This window comes from Zonotrichia leucophrys, chromosome 5, assembly GCF_028769735.1.
Source record: "Zonotrichia leucophrys gambelii isolate GWCS_2022_RI chromosome 5, RI_Zleu_2.0, whole genome shotgun sequence".
Classification (NCBI taxonomy): Eukaryota; Metazoa; Chordata; class Aves; order Passeriformes; family Passerellidae; genus Zonotrichia; species Zonotrichia leucophrys.
The window spans coordinates 47,130,233-47,149,859 of record NC_088175.1 but is presented as its reverse complement, the minus strand read 5'-3'; the positions used below and the strand labels follow the sequence as shown (position 1 = coordinate 47,149,859).

The following is a 19,627-nucleotide window of genomic DNA, read 5'->3' as shown; positions in this document are numbered from 1 at the left end:
TGTGCCTGGTTCTGGGCTCCTCTGGACAAGAGAGACAAGGAGATACTGGAGAGGATCCAGCAAAGGCCTCAAAGGGAATGTGAGGGGTCTGGAACATCTCTCCAGTGAGGAGAGGCTGCAGGAGCTGGGCCTGGTTAGTTGAGAGAAGGCTGAGGGGGATCTCATTAGTGCTTATAAATATCTCAAAGGAGGGCTAAGAGGATGGTTCCCAGACACTTTTCAGTGGTGCCCAAGGACAGGATGAGGAGCAATGGCCATAAACTAAAACACAGGAAGTTCCATCTCAACATGAGGAACAACTTCTTTATGCTGAGGGTGTCAGGGCACTGGGACAGGATGTCCAGGGGGATGGTGGAGTATCTCTGGGTACATTCAAAACCCACCTGAATGCTTTCCTGTGTCACTGCTCCAGGTGACTCTGCTTTGGCAGGGAGGTTGGACTGGATGATCTCCAGAGGTCCCTCCCAGTCCTAATTATCCTGTGATTCTTATTATGAAAATGATGAGTTGTATTTCCTTAAACCATCTAGCAAGTCAGACTCTTCTTGTAAATTGCTGTTCCCATTTGTATTGTGTGGAGCTTTACCCGTGTACATGGCCTATGAGTCTGTCTCAGTGGACTTTGATCACTCCAGAGACTGGCTACACTTAATATGAAGACAATTTCCCTTTTTCTGTTGCTTAACAGGTAAAGATCAGAATTGATGGATATTTTTCCCTTCAGAGCAGGACTTGGTAAATTTCTTGTACAGCTTTTTACAAAATGAACACAAATCCACCAGGTTTTTCACCTAATGTTATTCTTAAGTAGTAGTTGCTGATATGTTTTCTCAGAACAAAGTCTCTTAAACTCATGACAGAAACCTCACAAGTCACAATGTATCTTACACTCATCTGTCAGCTTATATGATTCAGAAGTTGTGAAGCTGGGAGTTTTTTTCTTCCTTTTGAAGGTGGGTACTGTACAATCATCCTGTGTACTTATCTTCTGAGCATCTGCTTGGAAAATAAAACAACGTGCCTTTTTGACATCCAAGAAAGTGCTATAAAAAGTCTGTTGCTATGTTTAAATGCCTACACTCAGTTGCTATAGCAATAAAAATATCAAAAATGATGTACAAATTGCCACAGTGCATTACCAGCCCTTTCCTGGACAGGGAGATTGTGGGACTGAGACTGAGGTGCTCAGTGTATTGGAGAGCAGGATTGCCCCATAGTTCCAGGTGCCCTGTGGTGTCATCTGAGAGCAAAATGTGTCCCATGACAAAATGTGTCCCAAAATGTGTGAATCCCAAACTGGCTGGGTCAAATGGGACAGCTGGGTCCCTACTGAATTCAGTTGCTTCTTCATTACTTGTATGTTGAATATTTGGATCAAGTTCCCATTTCTCTGCAGGATAAGCTGCTGAAAATGTTGACCTCTCTAAATTCTTTCAGTCCCATGACAGCAAGTGTGAAAATCAGCTTGCAGACTGCATCAGCCCATGTAGATTTTTCTCCCTGTAACGTCCCAGTGGTGAAATGTCCTTGTTTCTTAGGCAGTTATGGGCACCCTGCTATCCAAAAGAAAAGAAATTAAATAGTAGCTAATGGAATCTTTAGCATCTCTCTGGGGCTCAAAGCCTTGAACATTCAGTTGCTTCTTGAAGAGAGCAGGAAATTCAACTTCCTTCATAAAACACAGCAAGCAGAGGAAGGCATGTTATTTTGGCAACTGTAAGTTTGGTTATGGAATTGAATTGTTTCCTCAGACATTTCTATGCCTCGTTCTCTTGTCTCCTGAGGAATGTTAGAGGAAAGCCTTGGAGAAATTGAAGCCATTTTTGAAAGCAAGATAATTGGTTCTCTTTATTCCAATTAGCCTGAAGAATCCTCAAGGTTCAAATGAGATTGGCTCAAACTGCAGAACAGTGTGCAGGTTAATTTGCATATGGTAATTCACAACAGTCAGGTAATTATTTCAAGTATTTTCTTTAACATACTCTTAGAAGTCTAGTTGAGAGGTCTGATATCAAGAGTGTATCAGTGGTAGAAATACGTATTTTAAATTTGGAATTCCATTGTTATTGTTTAATGCTCTTTTTTCAAGAGTGTTGTAAACATGTTTATGAAGTGATTCTTAGAGGCAATGATGATACTCTGTACTTTGAAGGCCCACTTAAATTCTGCAGTACCTCTGAGTACATTTTGGGCTTTTACATTTTTCTAAAAAAGACTGGATAAACTCCTGCCATGTACATGGTTCACAGTTTTTCTCAAAATAAGGGCTGCAATGTTGCATACATAGTTGCACCCCTCTCATTTCTTCTAGCTTGTGTTTGCAATCTCAGTACAGTATTTTTCTATAATGAATCTTGAGCATCTTTGGGATTTAATTGTAATGTTTCAGTTTTGGTTTTAAGTGTTGAAAAATGTGATAATTTGCAGCTTTACAGCTGCACAAACTCCAGAGAGTGTGGAAGCATGTGTCTTTCTCAACCTCTATGGGGATTCTTTGTTTACTTTCCAGCTGTTCCACATGGAGTACTGGACAATAACCTGGGTTTATCCTTAAATGAGAAGGTCAACAGCACTGATTGTGGGTTTGGTTTGTTGATAGCTGCTTGATTTTGGGGTTTTTTTACAAATCTAATGAGGGAGTCCAAATGTTAGATCCATAAATATTTATTGATACTTGTTTATTAAAGTCCTTTGTAATTAAAATTCCAAAGGTTATCCTGTTATGTCAAGCTTGGGAGGTGCTTCTGTGGCTGCACACGGTTGTGTGCCTGTAAAACCAGCACATCTGCACTGCATTTACAGTATTGGAACTGTTACTGTTGAGAATATGTGGTACTGTGTATAACCTAATTGGGGAAGGGAGAGGACAACAGAGATGTGTGGAACTTAAAAACTATAGCCTTTCTTTTTCATGATGCTGCCAAATACTTGAAAACAAGAAACCTGATTTCTCTTAGGTTTGTGTTTATAGCACCTTACCACAGTTATGACATCAGTTTATTCTGTATTTCTAAGCTATTCTATATAGTCTCTGTTTCAGGTACTGTACATCTGAACTTGCATCTGCCATGGAAATATAAACTCCTGATATCTGTTAATTCCTGCATCAGCTTAGCTTCAAACTCATCACCAGCTTATGGCAGTGCAGGAGGAAGAGGGAGACCTGAATACACAACATTAGCGGTATAAGCTTTTTTCTAGAGAAAAAGTATTACATGGCTCTTGTTTTAGATGCACATTTCTCTTTATATGTTGTCCACTAGCCTTCTTTAAGTGTTTGCTATGCATTTATTCTTTCCAAAATCTATTTTTGGTATTGTTTTCCTTGGAGTAAAAATTATGCTTTTATTCTGGATGTCAGCCAACTATCTTTCTCCCTTCTTCCCTGCCCTCCCTTCATTCCCTCCCAGTACCCTTTGAACTTGTCCGACTTGTTGAATTTGGCAGGAGAGGACTGCAGAAGAATTAAACTCCTGTAAGTGAAAATGAGTGGTGTGCTAAGAGAGGAGAGACCCAGCTTAGTGCTGCTAAGAGGAAAGGCTCCACTGTGAGCTGAAATTATCGCTGATTCTGTTTGATCTGCCAGCTGGCAACCTGGCATGTGTGAAGCTTCAGACCAGGCACAGCAAACCCTGTCTCTTGCTCTCCAGACTGGTAGGAGACAAGGAGACATGTAAGCTTGCTGTGAGGGAGATGAGACACAAAATCATCAAAATAAAATACCCGAAGAACAGGTTTTGATAGCTCAACTGCTTAGAAACAACCCATTTTTTAATGTAGGGAGACATAGGTTAATAAATTGTCTGTTTGTGCACTGCTATCTTTATTTTGGAAAAAATTCTTAAATGTCTGTGAAACAGATCGTGAAAGCTGCAGGCTGATAACTCCTGTGATTTCACACCAAGTTCTAATAGTTGGTGGCAGTCCATATGTTGTCTGCTTTCCAAAGTGGTGCAGAGCATTGTTAGTTTGTAACAGACACCCTCATCTATTTTGCAGATTTTTCCATCGAGGCCTAAAAGGAAAAGGTCTGAGGTTTCTGCAGGCTTTGGGAACAGGCTATAGACTCTGCTCAGCCTGCTCTTTAGGCATGTCACTCAGGTTCATGGGAATGTTGTTATGGACAGGTTCTTCCCATGGCAAGTAAATGTCAACTATCTGGGTAGAGGCAGCCATTCTAATTAGGCTTTCCTTATGCAACAGATGTTTTGAAGCTCAGCCAGGGAGAATAAAGTAATACCCAGAGGCAGCAGCCCTTATCTGCTTTCTGGTCATTTAAAGAAGGCAGTTGGGGCTCAGGAATCTGTTCCCTGAAAACTTCCTTGCATTTGAAGTGGGTTTTCCACCAATTATGTCCTTTTGTGCATGTTCAAGGTCAACAGGCAAGCTCTAAGGCTGATGGAACTCCAGGAGTTCCACATCATAAATGCTGCTCACTTGGACTCACTCTTTAGGTGCCCTTTAAATCACTTGTCATAGGTTTAGGGGTCTATTTAGTTTTTTAATATATAGAAAAATACTGGTCTCTTTCTCTAAAGATTATTCAGAGTATGCAGATGTTTGTTTTATGGATAAGGAGTGGTTTTGTTCTTCTCCTTTTTTTTTTAATACTATTGGGAAAACCAGCAACACTAAATAAATGCTCTCAAGATGAAATATAGTGATCCTGTTAAAGAACTCCCCTTCTGTCTTCCTTCAGAAGTTTCTGGAGATCCTTTTTGTTGAAGTAAACTTCAGTGAACAATGGCAGAATGAGATCTCATTTGATCTTAAGTAAACTGATTGCACACTTTGTTTCTGTTCCTCACTGGTTTGTTAGTCTATGATTATTTGAAAGAAATTAACCTATGGTAGCATCCTGTTTTCTTTCTTTGCCTGATCATCTGCTTGGAAGGAGTTCTTAATTTGGCTTGACCAAACTAAAAATCCCACCCTTTTCTATCTAGTATTGAATTTGTTTCTCTATATTTAAAACAGGAAGCTCCTGCTTACAGCATTCAAGCTATCAGCCTGCTGAATATTCATTATCCTTTTTTCACCTATGCTGAAGGCATTATGCTGACCATGAGAATTCCAAACCTTCAATTCCTCTGATATGTAATAAGCTTTCTGCTTGCATTTTAAATTTTACTTCTGTAGTTTGAAACAGTTGGGCTAATTACTCATTTGTGGGTCTCATCCAGTGCAGTGAGTAAGGAGACCTGTACACATGGGAGTTGCACAGGTCAGTTATTATTCTGACAATTTTTAACATATTTCAGGGTTTTTTTCTTGATTAACATATACGTTACCCATTTGCTGGTTTTTAAAATTAAATGCTGCTTTATAAGCAATTTTAATTAAACTGGTCAGTAAAAATTAAGGCTGGATCATAGATGAGAAGATATGAAACCCTAAAAATATGTTCCCAGAAGATAAAAATCATTGTTGGATTGCCTAACTAATATCCAAAAAGATATATTTTTATTTATATGTCAAGCATGATTCCACTGAAGTGAATGATCCACATGTTGATAAAACTCAGGATGTAAGTGTGCTTTCCTGGTGCCTGGAAGTGTAAAGTTCTTCAGGTATGTGACAAAAGAGATTTAGTTCAGCAGTGCAAGAAATTAGACAACTGCTTTTAGGTAACACAATGAGTTTTACTACAGTGAATTTAATCATTTGGACATAGCCTGAAGCAGTATTTATTCCACAGTACCAACATCTGAGAGACAATTCAGGTGAGGAAGCAAGACTAGTGACCACTTTGACTTCATTGGAGTAATCATTTCTTCTTCACAGTAGTAAATCTTTGCTCTATTGGCAAGTGTTATTGGAAAGTGCTGAACTATTACATTCACAGTATTTTGAATGCTCTGAGGTTCTTAAAATGAAAAAAAAAATCACCTTTCCCAAAATATTTGTAGGACATAGTGAAAAATGTGTTGTTATACAGTGAAGACCCAAATCCCTTGAAGAGGTCAGGACTCAACTGTTGTATCCCTGACTTTCTTAAGCACACAGTTCCATTATTTTCTGCTGTGTTTGTGCTATAGAGTAATGATTTAAGTGGGTGAAATTTAATGTTCTAGTCAGTTAATAAGATTAAATAATGTACCAGTGCAAAGAATATTCAGCATGTTTTCAATATTCTGACCTTCCTCAGGAATATTAACCCATCACAGTAAGGGCTGCAGCTGGGCAGCTTTGTGAGAGTAACTGAACAAGTAACTGCTGCCTGTCTTTGCTGAGTAACCTGGCTAGAAATTTTGTGTGATTTATAAATGCCCGAATTTTGGGTTGCTATAGTTGAAGAAATAAAAGTGAAGATGGAGTATGAACCTAATGAGTGAACTAAATAAAATTCCATTACTCCACTTTGCTTAAAAAAATGAAGAAAATTAAATTTTTAATGCCAAAAGCACTGATATAGTGTAATTGGTAACTCTGTAGTTGAATATTTCATGAAGCTCTGCAGTCTGTTCATTGAAGGAACTGATTGTAATTCAAACAGTCTCTGTGATTCAAATTTGCTTTTTGCTTCACCTCAGTTCAAAAGTACACTTAACACATTTAGAATTGAAGTGGATTTTTTCTAAGTGTGATAGAGAAGTGTGGTGCCATTCACACAGGTTGGCAAATTGTTATGGTAAGTACTGTAGTTGCCCTGTTTTTTAGTCTTCTAAATTCCATTGTTTCTTAAGAAAATTGTTTCTGATTTAACTTGATAATGAGAATTTTAGAAAAAAAAATCATAGCTGGCTCTGACTTTAAATATTTCCTTTAACAAAATTACATAAATGGCATGTTCAGTTAGTAACTTTATCCTCTTTGTTCTGTAAAAATATACCTTTTTGTTTTCAACAACCTTAAAAACAAACACTTGGAGGGAGCACGTAGAAAATGAATTTGTAGGTTGTCTTTAAGTGCCATGGAAATTCAAATAAACATTATTCTAACTAAGAAACACGACAACAAAAAAGTTTGTGTTGGAAAAAATATTTACATGCCTTAGAAACATGTTCAACACAATTTCATATCCTGTTATTTGCAGAGATCAAAAAGTATCATTGGTATTTCTATTTAGATAGATTTAAATTATTTTTTTGCATAGGTATAGACATTATATATTTTGTTTGTTAAGCTAGCTAGGGAATTGTTACCTGTTTCTAGTCAGTTGTTGGATATAAAGAAGAAATGAAGGAAAGATGTGAAAAAAGATGAGTGGAACACACATTAAATATTTCTTGAAAGCCTTATAAACTTTAGTTCTAAGTTCTGGCTTTCTATTTCTCTCTTATTTCTTTTGATCTGTGAGGAAAAATATTGGGAAGATGATTTCCTAATTATTGCAGCCTAGAATTTGGATAGAACATTAATAAAGGATATTAAGATTTTAGTTCTTAAGAACATAAATTCTTAGCCAATATAATTAAGACTTAAGAGAAGGATAGAAACTCTCTCTTTAGCTTACTATTCCTTCCACTGCCCCAAGAGAATTTTATGGAAGGTAATCTGAAGTAAGTCACTTCAGGAAAGACCATTGTATAAAAATTATTAATTTTAACCTAACAAAGCTTATCTCCCTGGGCTTCTCTGTAGTCATCTGAGAAGCAAAAGGTTCTTGCAGAATGCAATTCAGAGAGCCTAAATTAAATTCCTGGTTTTAGGGCAGGAACTTATGTTGATTCAAAAACAAGAAAAAAACCCCAACAAGCCAACCCAAACCAAGCTACCAGAAAAATTCAGGAGACAAATAGCCTTAGGCTAAAGTGAGTCCTCATGATGGTTCCCTTTATACATATTCTCATGCCTGTCAGTATGCTGAAGGCAAGTGGTATTATTAATAATGCAGTACTGAAGATGATAAACAGAATTAAATGGGTCTAGGCTCTTCTCTTGATCCTTCCCCACAAGGAACATCAACTTTGCTGTTATTGGTTTTGGTAGGAACACTTGAAAGAGATCTTTGATCAGCATTTAGCAACTGTATCCAGCCATATCCCACCTGATGAATCTTTGAATGAAAACAGCAATTTCAGCTGACAAGTAAAAGCAGATATCTGCCTTGTCTGTGAAACAATTGTTTCCTCAGCTTATCAAGTTTTCATTTCTTTATATCAACTCTAATAACTATAATAGGACTAATGCAAAGGTTGTGTTCAGTTTAACTGAATTGATAAAGAGACACAAGCAAACTAGATAACGTCTCATAATGGTTATCAAATCACAATATATAAGGCAAAACTGAGCTTGAGAGCTTCAAGGGGAAGAGGGATGCTGAGGTGAAAATTTGGCTTTTGGGTGTTGGAAGAACTGTTTGTCGTGTTCCTTTACTTACCAGTACTCCCAGGATTTGATATTAGGGAGCTTTCCCTGCTTGGTCCTGTCCTGCAAACCTTACAAATGGAGGACAAGGTGTGACCTGCCAAGTTGAAGGCATAGTTGTGCTGCAGCAAAAGAGCACAGGGAAAACCTTCAGGTTTAGAGGCAAACAAAATTTACAGTTTGTCTCTTCAAAGTAGGGAGTGGAAGCTTCGATTGTGCTTTGTGGGAAAAAAAAGTAGGTTTCTCACAAAATTTTCTAGACAAGAATTAAATGTAGTTTGTTTTGATCTTGTGCATCTATGATGGAGTATCTAGCCATAGTGAATGAAAACTTGGAATGATATATATTATCTCTTTGTTAAGGCAACTTTATTGTGGAATTTGTTATAGATTGAGTTTTCTGGTGCACCAGGGAAATAATACTTAGAGTGTGAAACAACTTCTGGAGTTGTAAAGTCATGTGGCCTTTTTCAAGTTTTTAATAGCTCAGGGGGGAAGGCCATCCACTGTATCATAGACCAATCTTATATTTTTGTTTTTTACATTTCTTTGCCTGCTAAAACCTGATGTTTATACTGGCTGAACTAATAAGAAATATTAGAGGAAGAGAAGAGGTATTTCAAGCCTCTATCCCAGAAAATGGATTTATTCCTACTGCTGTATATTCTGTAAGAGAAAACCAGTAGGAGTGCAAGAGCATCTTAAGACATTTCCCCAGTTTGTACCATTGATTTGAGCTGAGATTATTCTCATGTTTTTTCTGACTCAGACACGTGTGAGGCTTTGGACCAGAAGCGTAGGCAGGATTGTACAGCTGAATATATGTGACAGGGAGAGGTGTCATCTCAAAAAAAGAGACATTTTTGCGGTGAGAACAATCATTCACTGGTACAACCAACCCAGAGTTGTGGTAGTGTCCCCATTGCTGGAGGTTTTCAAATGGCAGAGAGGATGGTCAATAATCTCATCCAGGCTCCTTTTCCCACAATGGATTGGGCAGGTCAATCTTTCAAGGCCTCTTCCAGCCTGGGCTGTTCTGGGTTTCAGTGATAATGAGTAGGAAAAAGATGGAGAACAGCAATAATGCTTTGTAATTGAGAGCTGTGTAAACCTTCTCCCCAGTCTCAGCTTCTTGATTTTCTGGAAGCTTCTATATTGATTTGCACCTATGTCTTCTATTAAAAGACATTGAAGACAAATGGAATTTTCTTCACAGAGCCCTAAAATGAGGTATGTCCTTTAGTGTGTGTGCAAGCAAATGTGCCTGTGTGTGTATGAGTGCAAAGTTTGGAAAGTGCTTGTTTACTGTCATTTCTCCTGTGAAATTCAATTCTTTCTCTATGGTGCATCTTAAAGAACTGAAAGCACTTTCAGTGACCTACCACCCTAATAGCCTCTTAAAAACATCTGAATATTGCTCATCTGCAAGAATCTAAAACGTGACAAAGCAGGGAGATGCCAGACATTCTTCAGGCTGAGATATGTTTACGTCTTCATGGAAGCTGCTGAGGAATCCAGCACAGTATCATCCTGGGTCTTAGTCCTGGCTGTGCTCTTAGCATGTACTGTTTGTATTAGCTAGAAAAATGCAAGAAAAAGTCCTTTTTTCCCATTGCTTTCTTCTGCCTGTTCTGTCCATCCATTTCTTCAGCATTGCAAATTACACATGGTGAACAAAAAAGCACTTCTCCTTTGGTTACTTTCTCACAATCAGTTTCTTGCAGAAACTGAAGCTGCTTCCACCACTGAACATAAGGGCTGCACATCCAGGTCTTGCAAACCATTCATCTGATCCTACATAAGGATCATGTTCATGCTATGCCAAAAACTGAACCCTTCCTTAGCACTCACTGTTCTCAACATCTGCAGCTCAGGCTGTTCCAGGGGCTGTATAGAATTACTGCTGTACATCTCCTCTACATGCATCTGATCTCTGTTTGAACTGACTTCTGTGCTGCAATTATTTTTCAACTGTGGTAACAAATTCAATTATTTATTTACATACTGTTGTGAAGGAACTTCTTTTCTACTCAAAACTGCCTAGTAACTTCTTTTGGCATTCTTATCCATATGTACTGTGAGGATTTGAGGGCAAATTATTAATAGGCCACCCTCTTCAGTCTATTCATCACTTTCTAGCCTGTTTCTATCCAGAAGTGTCCTTTTTGCATGGAAACCATTTGCAATTATTGACCAGTTTTTCTTCTATGAACCGTTTGTTTTTATGTTGTTGGGGGTTAGTTGTTGTTCTTTTGGGGGATGTGTGTGCTTGTTTTGATTGTTTTTTTGGGTTTTTTGAGATGTGACTAGAACTGTTTTAAGGATTTGGTCTCATATTCTATGCTGTTTCCAGCTCTTTCCTCTTCTTGACATTTTTGCCTTTTTGGCTGCTGCTGAATGCTATTTTCAGAGAACTATGCAAAATTACTCTGAGCTCTTTCCTAACTTGTAAAATATAATGACAGACTCTTATTTAAGTGTTTTTTATATTTGTTTTTTTGTCATGTGCATCTGCTTGCCTTTTTCACCTGACATTTTGTTATTCAGGTGCTCAATATTGCATAAACTACCTTGGCTGTCTTTGGTTCTGATTTTCCCATCTCATCTATAATCATCTGTACAGACACACTTTTCCAGATTCTTCGGGACTATGTTGAACACCTCGGCACCCATGGAAGTGTAATGTCTGCAGCACACAGAACAGCTTCTGTCCTTTTTCTTCCTTCAGTTACAGGAGGTATTTCTCTTTTGTCCTGTGGGAGCCGATTCCTTAAGATGTGTGATAGAAAATTTTATCCTAACCTCACCTTGAGAAATACATGTTGCCTGTATTAGAATGCTTGTTGATTTCTGTAAAGGAATTTAATGAAATAGCAAAGTTCAGACTGCTGGACAGTCCTGTATTAATTTATCATTCTTGTATCTGGATCTAGTTAGTAATAAACTATTACATAAATTTCTTATCTAGGACAGTTATTATCTAAAAGTTAGGAACTAGGATGAAAGTCTTAAGTGATAATCAAGTTATAAAGCAATCAGTTCTCAAATCAGAAGTTTGTTTTGTTTGGGCAGAATAACAAAGCAGTTCAAGGTCAACATCAAAATATTGAAGGAGATGTTTGGAAAGAATGAGCATCCTTCATTGTGTGCCTTTATCTTGGTCTCTAAGTCTTTTTATTTCCCTTCCATTACCTCAGGTAGATAATGCACAGCTTTTTTTTTTCTTGGCATTTGCCAGAATGTTGTCCAGAGGCACTCTAAACCTCTAAAACTTTGATTAACAGTAAAACTTTGGATGCATTGGTATTTCAGCATTTCTTCTGTTAAGATTAGTCTTAAATATGTAGATTTATGGTATTGTTAAAATTGCAGTGAGTTTCTATATCTTCTTTTAAGAGATATTTTCTAAATAATTTACCTTGTTTTGTATTTTTTCTTTCATAATATATTAGAATTACTCAATCTTTTTCGTTCCATAATTCTCTACAAGTGTTTTAAACTTTAAATAATGGGTTCCATTACTTTAATGCAACCTTGTTTACTTTATTTGACATAAAGAAAGAAAAGACAGGTAAGGTAATAAATCTTAATGTTTGTGGCTAATTCTATACTAATTGTTTATAAGTAGGCAAATACAGAATGCCATTTTGACTCATCATATATCAAGTTGTAAAATTAGCATTATTACATCCCCATGACAATTTCTTAGTAGAGCAATAAGAGCAATACTGAGTTCCAGCATAGTTTATACAGTGCAATATAACTAAAACAGGACTAAGAAACATGAATTTGGGTCAATTTAGCTCAGTGTCAAGATGTGATTGCTGCTCCTTTCCCACTTTTTCTCCTTGCTCCTCTCCCAGGAGATACCACACTGTCAGCAGCTGCAATGGAACAGGAGGTGTTGTACAAACTCAGTTATTTGCTGCTTGTGAACTGAGGGACTGAAATGCAATTCCATGCCTTACTCCCTGCTCTTACTGCAGAAATGTAGTGCCCTGGAAAAACCAGACAATTGCAGTAGGTCTGATATTTTTGTGGCAAATCTTGACCCCTGGCATGTCCTGGAATTTTTTTTAAAGCCTAATAGAATAAGAATAATTCAGTTCCTTTTTATGCCCTTCTCACATCCCCTATTTTAATTTTAAATTTTGAGGTAAAAACATCAAAACTAGTATATGAAATGCAGCTCCCAAGTGTAGAGTTCTCTTTCCCTGCAGAAGTAGTTCTCTGGTTTAAGCTCATCTCTTTCCTAGGGCCTCTCTGTGCACAACACCGATTAAACCATTCCAAATGAGTGTGGGGTTTTTTTAGATGTTGATGAGATGAGATTGTTTATAAAGCTGGTACATTATTTTTTGGATCAGCTCCTGAATATAATCAGGAATGGAATGGTGTTGGCTAAATAATTTTATCAGGGAAAGATTTTCACAAAGGACATGAGGAACATTTTGCTCCACTTGGCTTGTGCTCTTCCAGAAGAGCAGAGCTGTTGTTTTCTTCAAAGCTTTTTTCTGAACTGTCTTACTACTCAGAAAAATGTGGGGTTTTGGTAAAGTATGTGCCAGTCAATGCATAAAAATTCCTTTATTTTTCTGATAGTTTTGATTTTTATTATTAACTTTCCAAGTCCTAGGTTTTGAAAAACAGTAATTGAAAATGGCAGAAATAAGGTTAATAAACTATGTATTCTCAGAGTGTGGTATCTGGTAGCCTTCTGAAAGAAAATGAAGTTATTTTTCTTACCATGTTTTCTAGGAGATGCAAGCCAATAAGTATAATATTCCAATTAGAGTGCAAATTGTAGAGATCCTGAATCTAGAATTTTAACAAGCAGCTGAGAAGAGCTTAAAAGTAAGAGGAATTCTTACTTTTTGTAAGAATTTGTAAGGTGATTTAAGTGAATGAATTGTACTTCATTCACTTAAATCATCAAAGGTTAGCTTTGGAAATGCTGACTTCAGCCTGGTCCATATGCAGAATACACCACTGTGACCTTAAAGTGAGGACACTGCAAGGAGATGGTCAAATTCTCCTTTAGGACCTTGATGTTAATACCTGGAAGACAAATAGAATGGCTGAGGTGCCATTAATTTTTATTTTAAATTTAATTTTTACAAATTCTGATAGGAAAAGGCAGCATATTTACAGCACAATTCAATTTATGTTCTATGTAAAGGCTGCTTGCAGAAGGGTGCATCTCACAAAGTTCACCAGATGTTATGACTGAAGTTTAACTCAGTGCTTGGCCTGTATTATAAAATAACCTTTTAAAGAATGCAAATTAACATATTACTGTGGGAGATATAAGAACAGCCATGTCATGAGCACACCTGATGAAACAGTCTCTGTGCTAACAGCTTGTTTCTATATGACGTATGAATTTTGGAGGATTTATTTCACCTCTGTCTTAGTTACTGTCATCCTGTCTATTGCAACACCTTCACAGCCCTCAAATTATTAAATCAGATATGCTTTGTTGGTTTCACCTTGAAATTAATAACTGCCTCAATTAGCCCAATTAGCAAAAGAGGGACTCTGAGGAATTTGTTGCTGATTCAGCATGTGCCTCATTGGAGAGTCATCCAATCCAATTCATTGCTAACTTGGCCAGTAAAATGCACATAGAATATCTTTGCTAAATGCATCAGTAACAATGTGATCTTTCTGTCTCTGAATATTGTGGGCCTTAGCTTTTAAGTACCAGTTTTAAAAAACTAAACCAAACAAACCAACCAAGATCAGGCTTCATCCAAGCTACTGAAAGCCTGCCTTTACATAGTACATAAGTTGAACTGTGCTGTAAATATGCTGCCTCTTCCTATCACACCTTCTAAAAATTAAATTTAAATGAAAAAATGCATCAGTTTAGGAATGCTTACTGTAAGAACTTTGTAGTGTGAAAATAACACCGTGTGACTACGTCTTGGGTTCTAGTCAGAGTATTTATAATGTCCCAGAAACACAGTCAGTAGCAAGGAAATCTGTCAGCCCTCAGAAATCTGTAAATGATTCAGCAATACAGGCAAAAAAAGTGTGTTTGCAGAATATTGTATTGCATTAATAGATCTTTTGAGAAAAATAGAGCTTTTGGCTCCAATTTTGCTTTGACATCATACCTGAATGAGACACTGAGGACTTCTTCCCTCACCCCACCTCTTTGGGGAATACTAAAATTGAGCAGTCATCCTCTGTATTATTAATATTAATATATTTTTGTTGGTTTTGTTGCTGCTGCTGCTGTTATACCTGTTTTTAGAGCTAGATATTGATAAGAGAAATTAGTGTTTCTGCTGCCCTCAAAATTGTCTGTTTCTAGGAAAAAAGCTTAAAATGTGGCATTACAAAGTATTACTGCTTTTTCACACTTCTGTATTGTGTGCTGGCAGGAAGGAAGAGGTGACATGATGAGCTTTGTTTTTTCACAGACAGCTAGGCCTGCTGGTTTCATGTGTACTCTAGGAATAAAATTGGACTGTTCCTAGCAAAAGCAGCAATTCTTGTGACCTAACATACAGCATCCCCAGATCCAAGCTGGGACATTGCAGCCTGGAGGAGTGAACTAGCAGGTCTATAGAAAAATGTAAGCAGTCAAAATCCACACAATGGCTGTTTATTTGGATAAGTTGATAGAGAAGATATTCCTGTCCTGGTGTACAGCAGTACGTGAAAAAACATTCAGTGGACTAAGAGCCATAATTCTTTTCTCATAAAAATGAAACACCTTCATGCTCTTTTGGTGTGTGTTCATTTTTGCAATGCAAAAATAGATGTCCATGTATCACTAAAGTAAGCAAATGTCAATCTGATTGTGTCCAGCAAGGATAAAATGGGAATAAAATGCTTGTTTTGCTGCTTTGCCCTTTATCTATGCAAGATAGAAAGCCAAGTATAATCTCCCTGATTGAAAGCCCACAATTGCATTTGAGATCCCAAAGAAAGCTATTTATTGCTGGTTTGTTCAACCAAGTTCACCCTCTGGGATTACCCTTTGTGATTGGGAAAGAAAGAATTTAGTTTGATTTCTTCATTTGGAAAATTTTTTGCTTGACTAGCAACAAGACTCCTGGGTCACTAAGCAATAGTGTTCTGCCCTAATTGCCTTCAACTTATTTATGTTTCTAGCCAGGCCCTTGGTAGTAGTTTTTTCCAAATTATGCAAAGTTGATATCCTGCTGCCCTGCAAAGCAGAATAATTTATAGAATGTTTCTATGTAGAAATTGCTTTCAAACATTTTACTTCATATAGAAATCTTAAGGTTTTTCTTTAAAAAGTATGAATTGACACCAAGGACTCTGATTATTTTGTTTCCCCCTAATCTTATCTGTCTCCCCTCCACACAAACTTATTTGTTCTCTTTTTGCATTGACTGAGAATATAGACAAGTGGCAATTTGAGAAAATATCAACTCAATCTCCCAACTCTGCCTACACTGTAGGCAAAAATAAATGTGTAACTAGAATGTGATGAATAATACATGCAGTCTAAGAAACATATCTAGATTTTTCCAAATCTGTGAGAAGGAGTAGAAGAAAGAAACCCAAGTGACTCTGTGTGACTGAGTAGGTGATGCTCATTTAGGCAAAAGCATGTTGGGCGGTATTATCATCTCCTGGTATTCTGAATGGTGCAATTTCTGTTGGGAGATTGATCAGGGCGCAGGTCCTGCATCACCACACAACAAGACTGGCACTGCCTCCTAAACAATTCTGCTTTTAAATAGGAAGTCGTCTAGGAGGAGGAAGAGAGAAATGTTTTTTACTCAAATATTATTTTAACTTTTTTTTTTATATATCCTGTTTTAAGATCACTGCCTTTATGCTGTAATAGACTCTTTTCCAGGTACTTCCTAGCTCTGGGTTTGTTTTGAACTGCCCTCCTGAATGACACCAAGTGTACTGCTCTCCCACTCTTACCTTCACACTTTCTTATATGCTGTTCCTTATGCTTAGAAATCCTTGTTCTCCATGCCAAATATCCTCCCACTCTATATTCACATTATTCCTTTAAGCTGCATTTCCTTAAAGTTTATAAAAAGTAATCTTCAAGTTAAGAAATATAGCAACTATGCATTGAGATCTGACAATCTTCTGATCATCAGGTTTGCTACTGTTGGCTGAATTCTTTAACTTATACATAATACTGAATAAATCAGGGATTCATTCTTCCTTAATATCACATGTACCATCTTTTTCACTATATATATATATATATATATATAAAATTTTATTTTAAAGTACCTCAAAGTTCATCCCAACTAATTTCCTAGAGGCCACCTGCCTGAGCAGTGCTTTTTGTTGTCTTCACGCTTTTCCAGCTGAAAGCCCATGATGAGAAAAAAAAAAATAGGGCGGTAAGACATCCTTCTCTTAAGAGAGCTGAGTCCAGTATCTTAGGTGCAGACTTAACCAGATAAAATTGCCATTTTGGAGTTCTGTCTCAAAAATATTTGTTCAAAGAAAAGCCCCAGAATGAATAAAAACTGCAAGTGAAGCAGAATATATTTTTTTTCTGAACTTGTATGCAATTCTTAAAACCATTTGTTTTCATAGGGAGGTTGTGCTGCTTATAACCTCATTTCCTTATATTTTCATTAGTGCTAGATAAAAAAACCCTGAAAATAAAAAAATTGCATCCAAACCAGAGTAACTTATAAAAGTTTGATTCATGCAACATTGACTCCTACTTGCCTCTTAAAAAAAAACCACCAAAAAGTGGTATTGGGAAATTTTCAGGCTATCTAAAATAGGCTTTCCTTAAAAGAAATACCTTTTTTAAAAATCTGGGTCTACTAGTCTAAAAAGCTTGTGAAATACTGCTCCTCAGTGTTTCTAAAATATGTACATTCTTCATCTGTTTGCTGATTGTCTGCAGCATAAAATTCAGCCTAGAATTCTTGCAAGGCAAAAAAAGTCATTGTAAGCCACTCCAAAGATGCTTTGCTGCAAGAGAAATAAATCTAAACACTGACTGCTAACAAAACAGAAACTGTAAAAACATTGTTAAAACAAATGAAGTTGACATTTTACAGAAAGAAAAGTGCTATTTTTGAACACAGTTATGATCTTTTAGTAAGACCTAAAATTCCATTTAGCTATGTTAAAATGTTTGTCTGTGAGTGAAATAGGTCAAATTGCTTTTTCTCTTAATGTATCAAGGAAAAGCTGAAGCTGGGACCAGAATGGATCCTCTAGGAGTTAAGTGCAGAACTCCCAGAATAAATTTTCCACTAAACCCTTTTAGAATTAGTTTTCAGATTTCCTTGAACTCTGATGTAAATTTTTGATACATAATCAAACCAAATGCCTTGTTGTAGGGGTTGGTCTTGTTGATAATGGAACAGCATCACCTTTCAGCCCCAAACCTTTTGGTTTTCAGTCTTAACAGTGTCATAACTGCCCATTATTGGAGATATTCTCCCAGGATGCATGTCAGGCTGGGCATGCATCAAAACATTTTACTTTCTGCCTGACCCAACTTTTCCTTTCACTCATTCAAGCAGATAATTGAAAGCCATCCAGTTTTGTGTGTTCCTGAGCTATGAGGAAAACAGGAAGCAGAAAAGGAGATTCTTTCCTGTCATGCTGCTCTGTAAATCAAATCCTACATGTGTAGCTTGTAGTTCCAAGGACATCTGTAACCACTGAGTTTGAGGAGAGTTTTTTAGGAATTGTATTTTCTTTCAGCTTTTGCTAGTTTCTTCCTTTAAAATATTTTTGTGACAGAATTATTCACATTTAACCCTTGTCTCTGAGGCTGCAACCTGAAAGTGTTCTGATTGTCAATAATTTTTATTGAAGTCACTCAGGAATCTCAATACTCAGGAATTAGTCTCAGAACGAGAACAGATCCTTTGAATTCACACAATGGTTGCAGATACACTGCATGCCTCAATAGAAGTGTTATGTATCCTAAAAGCAGAAACACCACTTTGTCTTCCAGATTTTCCCTCGAGCAGTTGTATGGATTTAGTGTGGCTGGAACTCACTGAAGTTATCACAGAGGTGCCTTATTTTTGTCCTGGGGCTATGGCTGTGTGGTTTGGTAAATCGGCTGAAGCAGGATCTTAATATTTTGCAAACTTGAGTATTTAACACGAAAAACCACTCTTTTGTCATAAAACTGAGATGCAGTAGGAAACTACTAGTCAATTTTTTCCCTGTGTTGCAGACAATAAAGAAAATGTCTCCCAGTTTCCATGTAGGACCTTTTGTCACAAAGGGCAAGAATGTACATGAGTCAGCTTCAGTTGTGGCATTCTTTTTCCTTTTCCCAGTGAATGTTCCTATTATACAAAGATCTTGGAGTCCTAATGCAAAATTTCAAAGTGTTTCTATTTAGATATTCTGCATCTGTTTTTAGGGGGTTTGTTTCTTTTGTTGTGTTGTGGTTTTGGGTTTTTAAAATTTTAGGGGATAGTTAATGTATGCCAACAAAACTGTATATCTTAAGCTATAATCATGCTTTGTGTTTGAAAACACTTTTTTGGTACAAGCATAAGAAGAACACCCTGTTTTGCTCAGACTTTTTTTGAAGGAAGTTTACTGGGTCTTAAGTACATCAAAGCTGCAAAATGTTACGTGAATTCCATGTGTTTTTACAACTATACCAAAAGGAGTGCTAAAAGTTACCTTTTCAATTTGGTAGTGTTTTACAACCACTGCACAGGAAAAAAGTTGCAAAAAGCCACTCAGAATTGTGCAGTTCAGCTGCTGCACCATGAGCAAGTAGCTCCTGTTTTGACAAACGAGACTTGACCACAGGCAGCATGAGGTCAAGAATTATTAATAAAATGCTTTCTTAAGTGTTTTTTTCTGCTCTTTTTTTGTGTTCCCTCCTTAGGATGTGACAGAGCATTTGGGGTCAGGTGCTCAGCTATCAGTGGGGATGGAGTAAAGCACCTTTCTCTGAGCCCTTGCTGACATGGACTCAGCCATGACTCAGCCAGGGGAAGTTAACTGATTATACTTAACTTTCTCTGCTATGGTAAAATAAGTTGCAGAGAGAACACACTGAAAGCCAAGGGCCTCTAAATACTTTTCCCTTTTATGGAATTGAGCTCCCAGATCTCCATTTCCTGGAGATTGAACTCTAAGCCTACACAGTGGTAAAAGAAAGTTCTCTGCATTCACTGATCTGTATCTGACTACAAATTTGAGCTCAGGATATAATTTTTTTCCTAACTATTTTGAGCAGTAAGTTTATAATAACAGACCAAATATTAAAAGCACTCCATCCTCTCTCTTATTTCTTTTTCTTACTTTTTTTCTTTAGATTGTCTCCTCTTAGTGTGGGAATGAGCAGAATTTTGTGAAC

The 19,627-nt window shown here is 37.1% G+C and overlaps 1 protein-coding gene across 6 annotated transcripts in view; it reads left to right on the top strand.

Annotated features, from left to right (window-relative positions):
- IRAG1 (inositol 1,4,5-triphosphate receptor associated 1) overlaps positions 1–19,627 on the top strand; it is a 96,257-nt gene that overhangs the window by 40,683 nt on the left and 35,947 nt on the right. The window contains exons 1-2 of one of the 6 annotated variants that reach the window (XM_064715120.1): positions 10,943–11,047; positions 18,254–18,315. The exons of 4 other annotated variants lie outside the window; for them this stretch is intronic. The gene's annotated coding sequence lies outside the window, so the exon portion shown is untranslated. Of the gene's footprint in view, positions 1–3,015; positions 3,184–10,942; positions 11,048–18,253; positions 18,316–19,627 lie in introns of those variants that run through there. One more of the 6 variants, XM_064715122.1, reaches the window with a different exon arrangement.